Source organism: Ambystoma mexicanum, chromosome 7p (genome assembly GCF_040938575.1).
Source record: "Ambystoma mexicanum isolate Mex_15411 chromosome 7p, UKY_AmexF1_1, whole genome shotgun sequence".
In the NCBI taxonomy this organism is placed as follows: domain Eukaryota; kingdom Metazoa; phylum Chordata; class Amphibia; order Caudata; family Ambystomatidae; genus Ambystoma; species Ambystoma mexicanum.
Genome location: NC_090939.1, coordinates 876922602 through 876937626, shown reverse-complemented (window position 1 = coordinate 876937626; position 15025 = coordinate 876922602). Strand labels below are relative to the sequence as shown.

General features: G+C 43.8%; 1 protein-coding gene across 2 annotated transcripts in view; it reads left to right on the top strand.

Annotated features, from left to right (window-relative positions):
- Positions 1–8260: 8260 nt before the first annotated feature.
- LOC138526398 (uncharacterized) overlaps positions 8261–15025 on the top strand; it is a 34185-nt gene continuing 27420 nt past the window's right edge. The window contains exons 1-2 of one of the 2 annotated variants that reach the window (XM_069637107.1): positions 8261–8319; positions 9079–9199. The gene's annotated coding sequence lies outside the window, so the exon portion shown is untranslated. Of the gene's footprint in view, positions 8320–8538; positions 8703–9078; positions 9200–15025 lie in introns of those variants that run through there. The other variant, XM_069637108.1, reaches the window with a different exon arrangement.

Genomic DNA, 15025 nt, shown 5'->3' with positions numbered 1-15025 from the left:
AGAGCTGCCAAGTTAGGTCAAAATAGTTTTACCTGAGGTCAAGCAAAATCCCTGTACAGTCAAAGGTCTTTGATCTACGAACTTGAGAATGCAAGGGAAGGGAATCCCGCAAATTAATGTGAATGTGAAGTTGGCAAGAGTGAACCCCACCGAGGGATGCTGATGAGAAGGGGGCAAGTTTAATGTCCCAGGAAATAGTTTGTTGACAAGAGTGAACCCGGCTGAGGGATGTCCACTGGAACTGTTTAAAAATACATTAAGATTTGTGAGCAAAGGAAAAGCTGTTGTGAATCCAGATAAGGGAGACTGAAAGTAAAGATGGGTCAGTGCCGGTAAGAGGGGGACTCAGTGGTGAAAAACCCTCACCCAAAGTGAAACCAAGAAATAAACTTTCATTTTATTGAAGAAACTTTTTTTTTTGTCATTTGAACACAACAGGCCCTCGAATGCAAGAGACTTTCTAGGAAAACGAGACTTGGCCATCGAGGCTCCTGATACGCTGGAACAGAACTGTTGACCCATGCTGAGAAAGCTCGAGTGTGTGCTGTGCTCCAAGATCCCAGCTTATCTTGTGCTCAAAACTTGGGGAAGGAGACCCAAGCTGCTGCATCCTGCATATTATTTGAGAACACTTCTTTCTTTTCTTGAACACTATCCTGCACCCCTTTTTATATTAGTTGTAAGGTTTGGCAATAGGTTTCTTAGTATAGGCCTTTTTATTTTGACATAATGCCACTAGGACTGCCTTATTTTCATTTGTTGGTCGACGCTTGCTCCCATCTTAGATTTAGTTTTAGTGTAGGCATTTTGCCACCCTGCAAACATTGTTCAATAAACACCCTTGAACTGTGATCACTTGTGTCTGTCTTCACTGTTGCCACCATGAGTTCCTCACAGCAGTCAGCTTAGAAAGGCAGCTTAGCTTGCGGATGAAAACACTTTTAAAAAATTATATATAACGGTTTACTTGTGAGTTAGCCATCAACATCCAGTGAGTTAGGCAATTCAGCTTTGTTCATGGATAATTATGGTTTCCCTGTGAGTTAGGCAACTTAGCTTGGTTCATGGATGATTATTTATTTTATTTTATTTTTTACATTTGTAGAGCACTCTACAGCCAAGGGCATTGAGGCTCTTAAAACGGATCGTAAGAAGGCATATTTAAGGGTTACAAAAAGCCGCCCATCAGGTATTCTTGAAATTACATGTTACAGAACACATATTTAATGGTTTACCTGGGTATATTGATTATCAGAAGAAGCTACCTTATATCGCAGAAAGCGTTTTCCTGATTTACCTCTCTGAGGTGCCTTTCTATAAGGCAACGCTATAGAAAAGGGACCACAAGAGTGATTGGATTACCCTGTTAGGAGACAGGAAGGCAGCCATATATATATTATGTTGAGTTGTGTTTGTCATTGTGTTTGGGGAAGTTTATAAGTGAACATATCTATTGAAAGATCGAGTATCGAAGAGCTCTCCTCTACAGTATTGGTGACGTCACCTGCGAGGTTGTTTAATAGGACTTGAAGATTACAGACTATGGTAGAACTTAGTGGGTAGTCTGCCGATTGCGACTGAAAATCAGTGTTGTGCCATTTGGGCGGAGCTTGAGAAGCTCACAAGTGGAATAGTGATTTCAGTTTTCAGGGCTTAGAGTCGCGGAGGGGCGATGCGCGGAGCACACCTTGATTTATCATGGTAAGCCAGCAAGGCTAAGAAAAGATTTGTTATATTGTATTGTTTCAAATTGGATATATTGAAATCTTGATTTGAGGTTAAGTAAGTATTGATAAAGTGTTATATAAGGTGAGGGAAAAGAGGGTACACCTCTTCAACATCTATGCAAGTCCCTCCACGGTATCAAGACAAAAGACCAAGTATAGCTCGAAATGGACTTGCGACACAGAGGGCAAGTTGGCAAAGCCATGTCCCAAAGATTGAATCTTTTCCAAATGTGTGGAGCAACAAATGACCACTTCTTTGCAGGCGGCTTATAAAGGGAATAAACTAAGCAAATGATTGGCCACATTAGAGTTATGGAAAATGTTTCAGGACGAGGAAGGAGACTAGGTTTGGTGGCATTGGATGCTGAGCATTGGGGATGAACAGCCCTCGGCTCCCTCTCCCACTCGTACTCCTCAAACATCTGACATAGACAGAGCAACAGAAAGCAAGGGATTTTACCCTATGAAGGAATTAAAAGCAGCAGTGGAATACACCAATCTCAGTTTCGCACCTGAAGCGTATAGGGGCGAAGGCGCACCTGATAGCGCAAAGCAAGCGAGTAGAGCAACGCAAGACAGTAACAGCGAAGGTAAGGATCGCAGCGAGATGCAAGTGAACTAAAGGAGAATGACTCGGGAGGAAACCGGTGAAGCAAGGCATTCTGCTGCCTTCAGAATCGCAGTGCAACACTGCAGTGTATCCGGTGAAAACCATGACAGGGGGCTCATGGCATTTCATCCAGGATTTGCGCCCTTTGGACCAAATTGTTGAAGTAGAATTCCTGAGTTCAGAATCCAGCGACAATTCTGTGCAGCATCCCAACGGAATCTACACACTTCATTGTAATAGACTTGAAGAACGGCTTCTTTTCTATATCACTTCATGACGAGTCACAGGACTTAACCTCATTTCTATATAGAAACTGGAGGTGGAAATACACGATACTCCCTAAGGGAGTCACCTTCTATCTTCAATAGGGTCCTTCAGGTGGATTCAGGCAGCATACAAATAGCGAGCACAGTCATACAATACGTGGACGACATTTTAATTTGTAGCAAGTCAGAGGAACAGTGTTGAAATGACTCAGTATACTTGCTGACAGTCTTGGCAGAAAAGGGTTACACGGTGGGCAAGGCAAAACTACAATGTTGCCAAAGGGAAGTGTTATATATAGGGCAGTTGATATCACAAGAAGGGTGAAAAGTGAATCCAGAAAGGGCTGAGGCGAACAGTAGAACATCGATGGCATAGACAGTGAAAGAAATGCAGCAGTTTTGGGGTCTTTGCAATTATTGCCAAGCATGGGTGTTTGACTAGATCACATATACAAGACCCTTGTTGAGTGGGCTCAGGGAAGCACAGAGAGGGAATGGTAAATTGGTATGGATACATGAAATTACTAAAGTCTTTGTGGAACTGAAGAAAACAATATGCACGGCTCCAGTACTAGGGATACCAGACAATCACGACACATTTTATTTGTTCACACACTCCAATGGAGTAGTGATGACTGTGGTACTCACACAGAAGACTACCCTAGGTCACAAGCCATTGGCTTATTGTAGTGAATGTTTAGACCCAGTAAGGAGTGGAGATTACCCTTGTGAGCAAGCTCTGACAGCTGCCGCATTCTCGGTAGAGAAGTCAGCGAGTATCACTATGGGGTGTAGCACCACACTTTACTTGGAGCACGCCCTCTTTGCAATTCTCGAAAGACCCAAAAGTACGTTGACCACACAGCGAGCTTCTGGATATGAGGTAATTATCTAGAATCCAGCAATCAAGGTAGTGAGGTGCAGGAATGTCAATCCGGAAACATTTTTAGCTGAACTAGTAGAGGAGGGAGACTGTGTACATGCCTTTACTACATGCATGGAAAAGTTTGACGACTTTCCCAAGGTGGGGGAAAGCCACTTGAGGGGGAGAAGTGCTCTAAATTGATGGGTCATCGACAATATACCAGACAAATGGGGGAAAGAAATACGGGGACGGGAGTGGTGAGACTAAAAGCAGACGGTACAGCAGAAGTAATAGTAAGCGCGAGATTGCCTTCACATATTTCGACACAAGCAGCAGAATTAGTGGCTCTCATAATGGCATTAGAAGGGCATCGGGACCAGGAAATCACAGTGTATCCATTTTTGTCCTATGCAACGTTTACAGTACACTCTGGCAGAGGAGGCGCTACGGACGTGCTGACGTCACACCGGTGCAGCACGCACCCCTATTGGGTAGGCTCATAGATGCGCTTCAACTCCCAGCAGCCACAGAGGTCGTAAAGTGCCAGGCTGGGGGCAATGAAGCAGCAGATGGGGAACCAAAGCGTGCAGCATGTTTTTCAGAAATAAGAGACTTTGATACCCCATCATACACACGTATCCGTATGCGCAATATGATTCTAATAGAAGGCTATAATATGTTACCAGCCACACAGATAATGGAGTTTCAGGGAAGGGCTCCGACAGAGAAGAAGGACTTATGGGGGAGAAGGGGATGTTCAATATCCCCTACGGATGCTTTGTGGCAACAGGAAAGCACAGGCAAGCTAGTAGCAGATTGCACTTATGCAACTGCATTATCCTACTTATATGGGTAAAGAGGTACTTGCTGCTCACATTGGGGAAGATTGGTTTTGTCTGAATATGGCGGAGTGTATAGCCGCGTTTATAGAAAATTATGTCACCTGTAAAAAGTTCACTGTAGGACATACTTTACGTGTAGTGACAGAAGCTATACCCTGCCCAATTAGGCCTTTTCAACATCTCCACATCGACTATTTCGATATGATACAGATGTGCCAGGACTACCGCTACATGATAGTGGTTGTATGCCCGTTCTCCCGATGGATCGAAGCTGGTCCATGTTCACACTGTGATGCCCTAAGGGCAGCAGAATTCCTCATTAGAGAGGTATTCCCACAATGTGGGGGTGTGTGAGGTCCTGCAGTCAGACAATGGCCCTCATTTTGTGAATGATACGTTTGAGCACATCATAACCCTACTGGAGATACAGCACAAATTCTCCTGTGTCTATCACTCGTAAGCAAATGGGATGTGTGAGAGCCTCAATGACCTACTCAAAGAAAAGATTGCAAAGATAAAAGCCACTTTAAAAAAGGGATGGTTTCACTGTTTGCCCTTAGCGCTGTTTGCATTGCGCAATCATCCCGGATCAGACCACCACTTATCGCCCCATGAGGTGTTGACAGGAAGGCGCATGCAACTCTCCCTGGCTCCTCCCACTAGGGCATTGACAGATGCAAATGCAACCTCTGATATATATTCTTGGAAATGAAATGTATTAAATGGGAAGAAAGTGTGCAATTGCATTGGAGACGTTAAGCCCTGCCAAGGTGAGACCTCTTCCCGTCTAAAGGAAGATGATTTGATGCAAGAAGAAGACAAAGAAGAAGAACAACAACCGCAGATAACACGGTCCAGAGCAAGAGAGTTAGGGGAGGACAATACGCACACATAGGTTAGGCACACAATCTTTTCCTTACAATAGGTATTCAGTGCGAAAGTAAAGACTGTCCACCAAAGGGTTTTCAATAGATGTAACTCATTACAGGAATATTTCATCTGCTTGGTGATACGGACAGAAACTGAACAAGTGACTGTGTTTTCATGGCTTTATGTTTTACGTAGCACAGACATACCCACAATTGACCCGTGGAAATCCATCTATTATTACTCTGCTTGGTGATCCGAGAATCCGTATAGTGTGGGAGCGATTGTTCTTGCAGCCAATACTATAGGCATAGAGCTTAATCTAACATACACTAACATGACAATAATGCATTTTTCAGGCTTTTCAGGTGAGTTGCACAAACCCCTGGACCAACACAAAGAAACACTCATGAATAACAACATGGGAAATGCGATTTGTAATATCGTGATGATGTTTTATGCCTTCTGCTGTCTCTACCTCTTTACACTCCTTGTTCTACAAATATTGTTGTTTTTCCAAGCACAAGCTTTGACACTAACTAACGCAACCCTGTTCCATGCTGCTACGGAAGCCATGTCTAGGAAGGCGATAAGCACTGCTAAAGAAGTAAAGAGAGTAAGGCGCAGACAGAAGTAGTCATCTGACTTATTAGAAGTGTGGCGTCACAGCCTTTTGAAATCAATAGTACCGGACTGCAGGGGCAGAATAGGTGTGATCGACATCCAATGGCATACCCTCTATATCTAGGAAAGGAGGTTTCGATCAATGTTAAGATGGCTGCCAGGTTGACGCTGCATGGTTGCGAGCGTTCCTGAGGCATTGACATGGCTACCTAAGCTATTAACAAGGGTGTGGGGCAACCCGCGGGATACAGTTTGCAGCCTCACAGCCCACGTGTTACATATGTAAATCTACCACACTATCTTTATGTGGACGGAGTTAGCGAGTTTGCTTCGACAGCATTTTTGTTTACGTTATGGTAACAGCAAGAGCACGTTCGTTTCTCGACATGCTGTATGAATGTGGCCTGGCCTGATGGCTCTGCTAACAGGTCCCATTATTTGTTTTTTTACATGTTGTAGAGGAGTAGAATCCATTTCTGCTGAACAGTTGAGAACTAAGGATTAACCAGAAGCCAGCATCGTTTGAAGCTGGGTCATTGTTTTAATTTGCAACACATTTAGCTTCACAACATTGGATAGTAATAGTCGTTAGTTCTTTACAGGTTAGACTTCATCTAAGCGAGCAGTGAATCACTAGAGGTTAGATTTCTTTTCTACAAATTACCGGAATTATAAATGTAATGAGATCTAAGGAAGATAGAGGTTAATTATGATACATTACGTGTTGTAGGTGTACAGATGAAAACACAAGTGAATGTTTTAACAGTGAAGGACAGCTCAAAGCCCTGAAGATGGATATAAAGACATATCTGAAACACGTCAGTTAATAGATAAAACCTTTTGAGTTGACTGTATTAAATTAATCTGCATTAACTGCTAATGAGACTTTACCAGACGCTTGCTTTGGATTTGCTAAGAATATTTATTTAATTTTGTATCTGAAACCAATTTAACGCCCAGGAATTGGAACTGTTGGTATCTATTATTTCTTCTTTCTATGAACTTACTATTACATTTTGCGTTTTGAATGTACAAATTGTTGAAAGATAGTCTGTGGAAGTTATTAGAAGGACAACGTCTGTCAAGAGTGCACGTGGGATACCTGTTGGCAACAACAGGCTTTTTTTCGTACTTCTTGTTTTGAGTCTCCATGGGTCTGGGGACTATACCAATGTGCACCAGAAATGGTCAAAGAGTTCAGTGGAAGTCCTAACATATTAGTGATACAATACTCATTAGTGCTCCTCCCACAACACATTTCAGAAGTAGATTTCAACCAGGTAAATTCCTAAATAGCTGATTCAGCCTATATAGCAAACAACGTGTGGTATAGCCACATGGCCAAAGTGGGGAAAAAAATTACAAAAGAGAGCTGTTATGTCTGCTCTCTCATACACTATGCCATGAGTGCATCCAAGACAATTTCAAGGAAAGCGTGCCACACTAAGGTGGATGTCCAAGAAGGTGTTCCCGTACGAAGATAACTACGTAAAGACTCAGGAAATGTTGGACGATTACAGGAATACAGACAAAAATATAGAGTACATCACAGAGGGGTAGCGTAAGGGGGAAGTACAGACAGTGACACAAAAGGAGTTACAGTGTCCCAAGACAGGACTCAGAGAAATAGGAGGAATGCCAGGATGCTGGGAAAGACCTCAGATGCTTGTGTACGGACAGGTATACACAAAAGACGGATGGAAAGACAGAGTAGTTGGGAGCAAAGCACATGCTCTCCTAATGGTTCCAGTGGAAGTAGTACAGCAAGAAAATGACAAGTTCCTCATGGAATAGGAAGCAAGTTCCAAACTGCTCACATGGGTGGAAAATGAGGCAGGGCCCATGACCATAGTACCCTCAAGGGAGCAGCTTTATGTTTGCAGAACAATGGTACAGTAGAGGTTGGAGAAATGAAGGACGTAAGCAGATTTCATAGATACCAGGCAAGAAAGCTGGAAAACAGCAGTGCTCATGGACCACCATTGGGCCTGCAGGTCGAAGTCATACTTGCAGCTGCCACCCAACTGGGGAGGAATATGTTCTTGTACATCTGAACACTCTGGCATTGGTAGTGGAAAGGTGACACACCTTCCTCCTTCCTCGTACACATGTACATCTTTGTACACATAGCAGCAACATTATTTTGCTTGATGTGGCTTTGGTATTACTCCAAACGGTTTTCTTGACTATGTAGAACCATCTATATTATCTTATTTGAGCCCCTTCTATATGCCCGTTCCACATCCATTGCGGTTCTTTTTTGATCCTGCAGGCTAATCCTCCTGGTAAGACATTTCCCAGTCGTTTTTTACATTAACCTATCTTGCATTCTCTCTTGCAACATAGCTTCGCGTGGTATGTATATCTTTAAATCCACTCAGTGGCTTCAACAGTCATGTGACCGCAGCCAGCACGTAATTGTACTCTGCAGGCCCCTTTAAATAGCTCATCCATTCCGATAGACGTGACACTTGCAAGCAAGAGCTCTGCAAGCCGTCAAGCCGACCGTCTATTGAAAGTAAGTTTATTTTTATTTTGACTCTGTGCATCGGACACTGAAATTTCTTGCCACTTGGCACGCTCTGCTGTCATAAACGCAGCGCGGTCTCTATCCGCCCCAATTGCGTTTGCTCTACGCCAGTAAGTCAGCTCGTTTTCTTTAATATCACAGCTGCTGTTCCTTGGACAGCAATTAGTTTCCTAATCATGTATGTGTGTATTCATTTCACAGTTTCGCTGACATAATGTGTTGCACGCTGTGCATGAGGCTCCTTTTGTCGTTTTAAATGACTCTGAGCATTTCCGGAATCCCTTCGTCGTGCTGATTCCCGTGCAGCAGCTTTTTGTGATTAACTCCACAGCTGCCAGCCTAAATAAACCAGAGAGCCAGTTCACAGCATAGTAAGTTACCGAAGTTTTCTCTGCTCCTTGCGATACCCATTGGGCGGTGACAGCTTTTAGGACTTGCACCTAGTTTTTTGCATTTTGGTTCACAGCATACAGAAACCACCTTTTGCAGGTCTTTTCCTGGCGTCAGTCCAAATGATCTCCTATGCCCTCTGGATTTATACGAAGGCATAACCCGAGGTAATTAACCCCCCAGCCTTCTAACACGTTCTTGAAATCCGAATCGGGGGAAACAATGTTCTAGCTTTGTGCATATACTGATAGCTCCTCTTTAGGAATGATAGTAGATCGCACTACAGTCTATAAGCAGCCAAAATTATTTTGTGAGTGAGGTATTCACAACTCGCTAACAATGACATTTATATTGTAGGTCAAGACAAGCATCTCCTCTTGCCACAATGACGAAACTTTACTTGTGCACGTCTCGTCCCACTTAAAGAAATAAGATTGATTGGCACAATTTGTCAATTTTTTCTCACTCTGCCTGAGATGTAAGTAAAAAAGATTGGTGTAGTTATGTGATGTTTTGTTCATTTGTTAATTCAGTTCAACTTGAAATGCATTATTTTAAATACAACAAATTCTGTTTATGAAACCGGACACCTTCTATAGTTCGCTAGACAGGCATTTAATGTACTGATTGAAATGTTAAACGTATTATTGATCACTTTATGATGATAATTAAGGTTTTATGTCTTATAGATCAGCAATGCCATACATGCATCACACAGTGGGGTAATTCATTACTGTGTGGAAAAAGTGGAAGAAATCTTTTGTCCTGAAGAAGGCTGTCAGAATTCCTCTTCACAAATTTGAACCCGTAGTGTAGAAGAAGAATTCTTCCCACCAATGTACCCCTTTGTATGTAAGAAATACACAGTGCAAAGGAATCAATTAGTTGAAAGAATGGATATCCCACCGAGACCACGTGGCTGTAGGAGGAAATATAACACAATTAGTACCAAAAGACTGATGATTGAAAATCACAATTCTAATCTAAAACACAATAACACTAACGTGAGTGAACTGAATCGTAGGAAAGTACTACCATGGTCCGGTTAAGAAAAAAGGCCCAGAAAAGTTCTGCAAAAAAAATTATTCACTATGAGTAACACTATGTGACTGAGAGAATAAAGATACTGAGCTAAGTGAACTTTACCACAAGAATTCCTTACCAGAGAATATCCATGAGGGAATCCGTAGAATGAATGGATGACACGAGCCACCTTCAGCAATCCACGATCACAAATGATAATCTCACGGTGCGGGGATTCCCGCGTTGCAGTAGAGGCTGTCCCACGGTGCAGTGGAGGCTGTCCCACGGAGCAGCGGTGGCTGTCCCACGGAGCAGCAAAGGCTGTCCCACGGAGCAGCAGTGGCTGTCCCAGATACCAGAGCACACGAGACGTGAATTCAGAATCCAAAAAGAGTAATCCATAAGCCGGTCCAAGTCCAAATATACCTAGCGGGCACCAAACAGTCAAGGAGATAGCAAAAACGAAATCCAGGTCACAGAAGCCAGAGATCCAGAAACCATGAAAAGCTATGAGGAGAAGTCGCCAAAACAGGAGGGTAATCCAAAGCCAAAACAAGTAAAAATCCGGGTCAAAACACAAGGGAAGATCGTAGAATTAAGAGACAAGAAAGAGAACACCAAAATGCTCAATCAGAAGCGCTGAGAAACTAAGGAGGAGGGACTAAATACCCAAGGTCACCTGATCAACATCGTGATCGTGCACGAACGTTACCCCTCCTTAGCAACGCGTCACTAAGCTTCCATGGCAACCTCCAGACTCTGCCACGGATCGCGTTTTTGGCAACCAAATGCCGTTGTCCCAGCGCTTTCCTTTGTTTACTTTGTCCTGCTGCTGAAGGCGCACGAAAACCCATACGCAAGTTCCAATGCTTGACAGTACCCTCCCCTAAAGATAGACTCCGTCTCCTTGAGGCCCAGAACTCAGAGATCAAGCGAGGAGCATGAAAGTGCTGTACTGGTTCCCAGGTTCTTTCCTCCGGTCCATAACCCTTCCAATCCACGTAATACATCCTGGTACCTCTGGAAACCTTGGTATCTAGAATTTTATGGACCTCATACTCCTCCTCCCCTTGCACTGTGATGGAATTGGAGCATGCAGGGAGAGTGGTTCCGGGAAGAAAAGGTTTGATTAGAGATACATGAAAAACGGGATGTATCTTCCACTTGGCTGGAAGAGACAGCCGAACGACTACGGGGTTGATTACCGCAGTGATATCATATGGCCCTACATAACGCGGAATAAGAGTTCTCCTGCCAGGAATACGCAGATTTTTTGTAGATAGCCAAACCCTATTTCCCACACTATACTGAGGAGCCGAGGACCGGTGGACATCAGCAAAGCGCTTGGCGTTTTCAGGTGTTTCTTCACCTGATCATGGATTGTACACAGATTCTGGATGCAAGAAGAAGCCGCCAGCTGGCGTGTGGGCAGAACAGGGGCAACAGGCAAAGACCGAGGATGACGACCAAACATGGCAAAAAACAGGGAAGAGCGCGTAGAAGAATGTAAAGAATTGTTATACGCGAATTCGGCCATAGGAAGCAGTGAAAGCCAGGAATCCTGATATTGATGAATAAGGCACCTTAGATATTGTTCCATGGTGGAATTGAGGCGTTCAGTTTGTCCATCCGTTTGGGGATGATAAGAACTGGAATATCTTTCATCATTTCCAAAAGAGGCCGTAAGTGACTTCCAGAAATGAGAAGTAAACTGCGAACCCCTATCCGAGATGATAATGCAGGGAAGACCGAAGAGGCGAAAAACGTTCTTCAGAAACAAATCTGCCAGGCTCGGGGCAGATGGCAGACCTTGACAAGGCACAAACAACGCCAGTTTGGTGAAGTAATCAATGATTACCCAGACAGTGTCAAAACCTGAAACCGGAGGCAAATCAACCACAAAGTCCATCGAGATCATATACCAAGGATACTCAGGAACGGGCATGGATTGCAAGAGTCCAACCGGTTTAGCACTAGGAGCTTTACATTGAGCACAGACGTAGCAATGGGAAATATATTCAGCAACGTCCTTAGACATCGACGGCCACCAACACCAGCGCTGCAAGAGATCAGGAGTCTTCCTACTACCGCGATGTGCTGCTAAACGTGAATCATGGCACCATTGAATAGCCTTCTTCCGAGTACCACTATCCGGAAGAAACAGTAACCCCTTGAAATGTGGCAACCCCCGAATGATTTCAAGATTGAGTTTTGCCGGTTTGGCAGGATTTTCTCTCACCCAATCCTGTAGATCGCTTCTTAGTGTGGGTTGAATGGTACAACCACAAATCACTTGGTGTGGTAACAAAAGAGGGCCTTTCGATCTGCGAGGGAGAGATTCTCCATGGATACGTGAAAGAGCATCCGCCTTCGTGTGTAGAGCACCCGGGCATAAGTAATCGTGAAATCGAACATTGAAAAGAACTCATGCCATCTGGCATGCCGGGCTGTGGAACACTTAACAGACTGTAGGGCTGCCAAATTCTTGTGATCAGTGTATACCTGAACAGGAAAAACCGAACCCAATAAATGGTGTCACCAAACCATGAACGAATCACGAACTGCTAACAACTCCCTCTCTGTGATAGTGTAATTCCTTTCGTAAGAGGTAAGTTTTCTAGAGTGAAAGGCCACCGGGTGTAACCCCTTAGTTTCAGGACATTCTTGAGACAAAATCGCCCCCAAGGCTATGTCCGAAGCATCCGCCTCTACCACAAACGGTAACTTCGGATTAGGGTGTTGAAGAACAGGTGCGCTGGTGAAAGCGGATTTAAGATGCTGAAAGGCTTTGTTACAGTCATCATTACAAGAAAAAGGTGTCTTATTGCTTGTTAGAGCGGTCAATGGAGCGACCAGAGATGAGAAATATTTAATGAACCTTCTGTAGAAATTAGAGAACCCCAAAAATGATTGTAAAGCTTTCAGGGAGGTAGGGATTGGCCAGTCCAGAACTACCTGAACCTTAGACTGACTCATTTGTACTCCGTTACAAGTAATCTCATAACCCAGAAATTCCACCTCAGATGCATGAAAAATGCACTTCTCTAACTTCGCATATAAGTGGTTGTCACAAAGCCTCTGTAGAACCCTCGTAACATGTTGTACATGTAGTTCGTAAGGTGCAAAATATATTAATATGTCATTCAAATACACCACAAGAAACTGGTCCATCATATCATGTAAAACATCGTTAACGAAGTACTGGAAAGTAGCGGGCGCGTTGCAGAGTCCAAATGGCATGACTCTATATTCGAATAATCCATATTTGGTCTTAAAAGCCGTTTTCCACTCGTCTCCGCTACGGATCCTTACCAAATTATAGGCCCCTCGAAGGTCCAACTTGGTAAATATTACGGATGACCCTAGTTGGTCCAAGAGTACAGAAATCAGTGGTATGGGATACTGATTACGCACAGTAATGGAATTGAGGGCATGATAATCAATACATGGACGGAGCTCCCCTTCTTTCTTGGGTACAAAAAACAAAGGGGAGGCTGCCGGAGAACGAGATGGGACTATGAAACCTGATTTTAGAGATTGATCAATGTATTCCTTCAGAATGACATCCTCCTTGTGGGTTAAAGAGTAAATTCTTCCTGAAGGAATTTTGGCTCCAGGGACCAAATCAATGGGACAGTCGTACTGTCTGTGAGGAGGTAACACTGTACCCCCACCTTCATCAAACACGTCTCTGAAATCGGAATGCTCAATCGGTAATTCGACGGCCATGACCGCCCCAATCGTGACTGCAGTATCCAATAATAGATGACATGGATTGCAAGTTGAAACCTTCCCCTCCAAACCCCTGGATTCACAAAACTCAGATAAGAATTCAATACTGCCGGTGTGCCAGTCAATTGAAGGATTGTGCAACTTGAGCCATGGAATACCTAATATAAGCTTGAACTGGGGCGCAGAGATCAAATCGAAATAAATGCGCTCTGAATGACCCTGAAGTGTTTCCATCACCAAATCCTCCGTCTGTCGTACCACCATACCAGATATCAAAGTGGAACCATCAACAGCATTAACTACAACAGGGTTTTCCTTTTCAATAGTTGATACACCTAATGTCTTAGCATATTGAGTATCGATGTAATTTCCGGTAGCACCGGAATTCAGAATAGCACTGGCCTGGATGACCTGGTCTTGAGACAACCTAAATCTCACCTGTAAGGAAATAGGTCGGTTGAGATCGGAGTCCGCAGAAACATTGGTACTCGACAATCGGACTCCTCTTATTGCCGAGCTTTCAAGTTTCCCTGTTTCTTATTGGGTTTCTTGGTACATTCTTTTAACAGATGTTCAGAAGAACCACAATAGAAACACAAATTGTTCTTCTTACGATGATCTCTCTCCTCTTGAGAAAGAGGACCCCGTGTAGCGGCTCCGATGTGCATGGGTTCAGGGGTACCTGCAACGGGTGTGGGATTTACCTGGATTACAGGTGGAGTACCACGTTTTTCCCCTTTCCTGGCAGCCTTACGGGCATCGATCTGAAGAACTAATTCCAATAACTCTGGAAAAGTAACCGGAACTACTGGTACTAAAGCAAGAGTATCCTTCAGCGAGTCTGTTAATCCTTTATAGAATAATGACGCCTTTTTATCGTCGGGCCATCCAGTTTCTACAGCCAATTGATACAATTTGGCTAGATATGCCAGAAGAGTCAAATCCCCTTGCTGTAGATTTAATAATTCCAGTTCCATAACTTGAGACTTGTATCGGGTATCAAACACTTTACCCATTGCTTCAATTAATGCATCACAATCAAACAATAATGGGCTACCCTCTTCCAAAAGAGGATTAGCCCACGCTGCAGCAGTACCTCCAAGATGCAACAGTAAAAAAGCCGCTTTGGTAGCGGAATCAGGAAAAGAACCTGGTCGGCATAGAAAATGTAAATGACATTGATTCAAAAATGTCCTGTACTGCTTGGGGTCCCCATGGAACCTTTCTGTGGGAGCCAACGGGAACTGTGGGGTAATGTATACCGGGACACCTTCTGCCTGTGCAGGTTCAACAACAGGCACATTGGGCATCGCCGGAGCCACTGGTGGTAATGGCTGAATGGCGGTTTGTAATTCGAGGATTTGTTGTTGTGTAGTAGCGTGAGCATGGGCCATATCAGATCTTAAATCAGCCACTAACTGAAGCAAAGTAGCCAGGTTCTCGTTGGGGTCCATGTTAAAGAAGACTTCTGATTCTGTCAGAATTCCTCTTCACAATTTTGAACCCGTGGTGTAGAAGAAGAATTCTTCCCACCAATGTACCCCTTTGT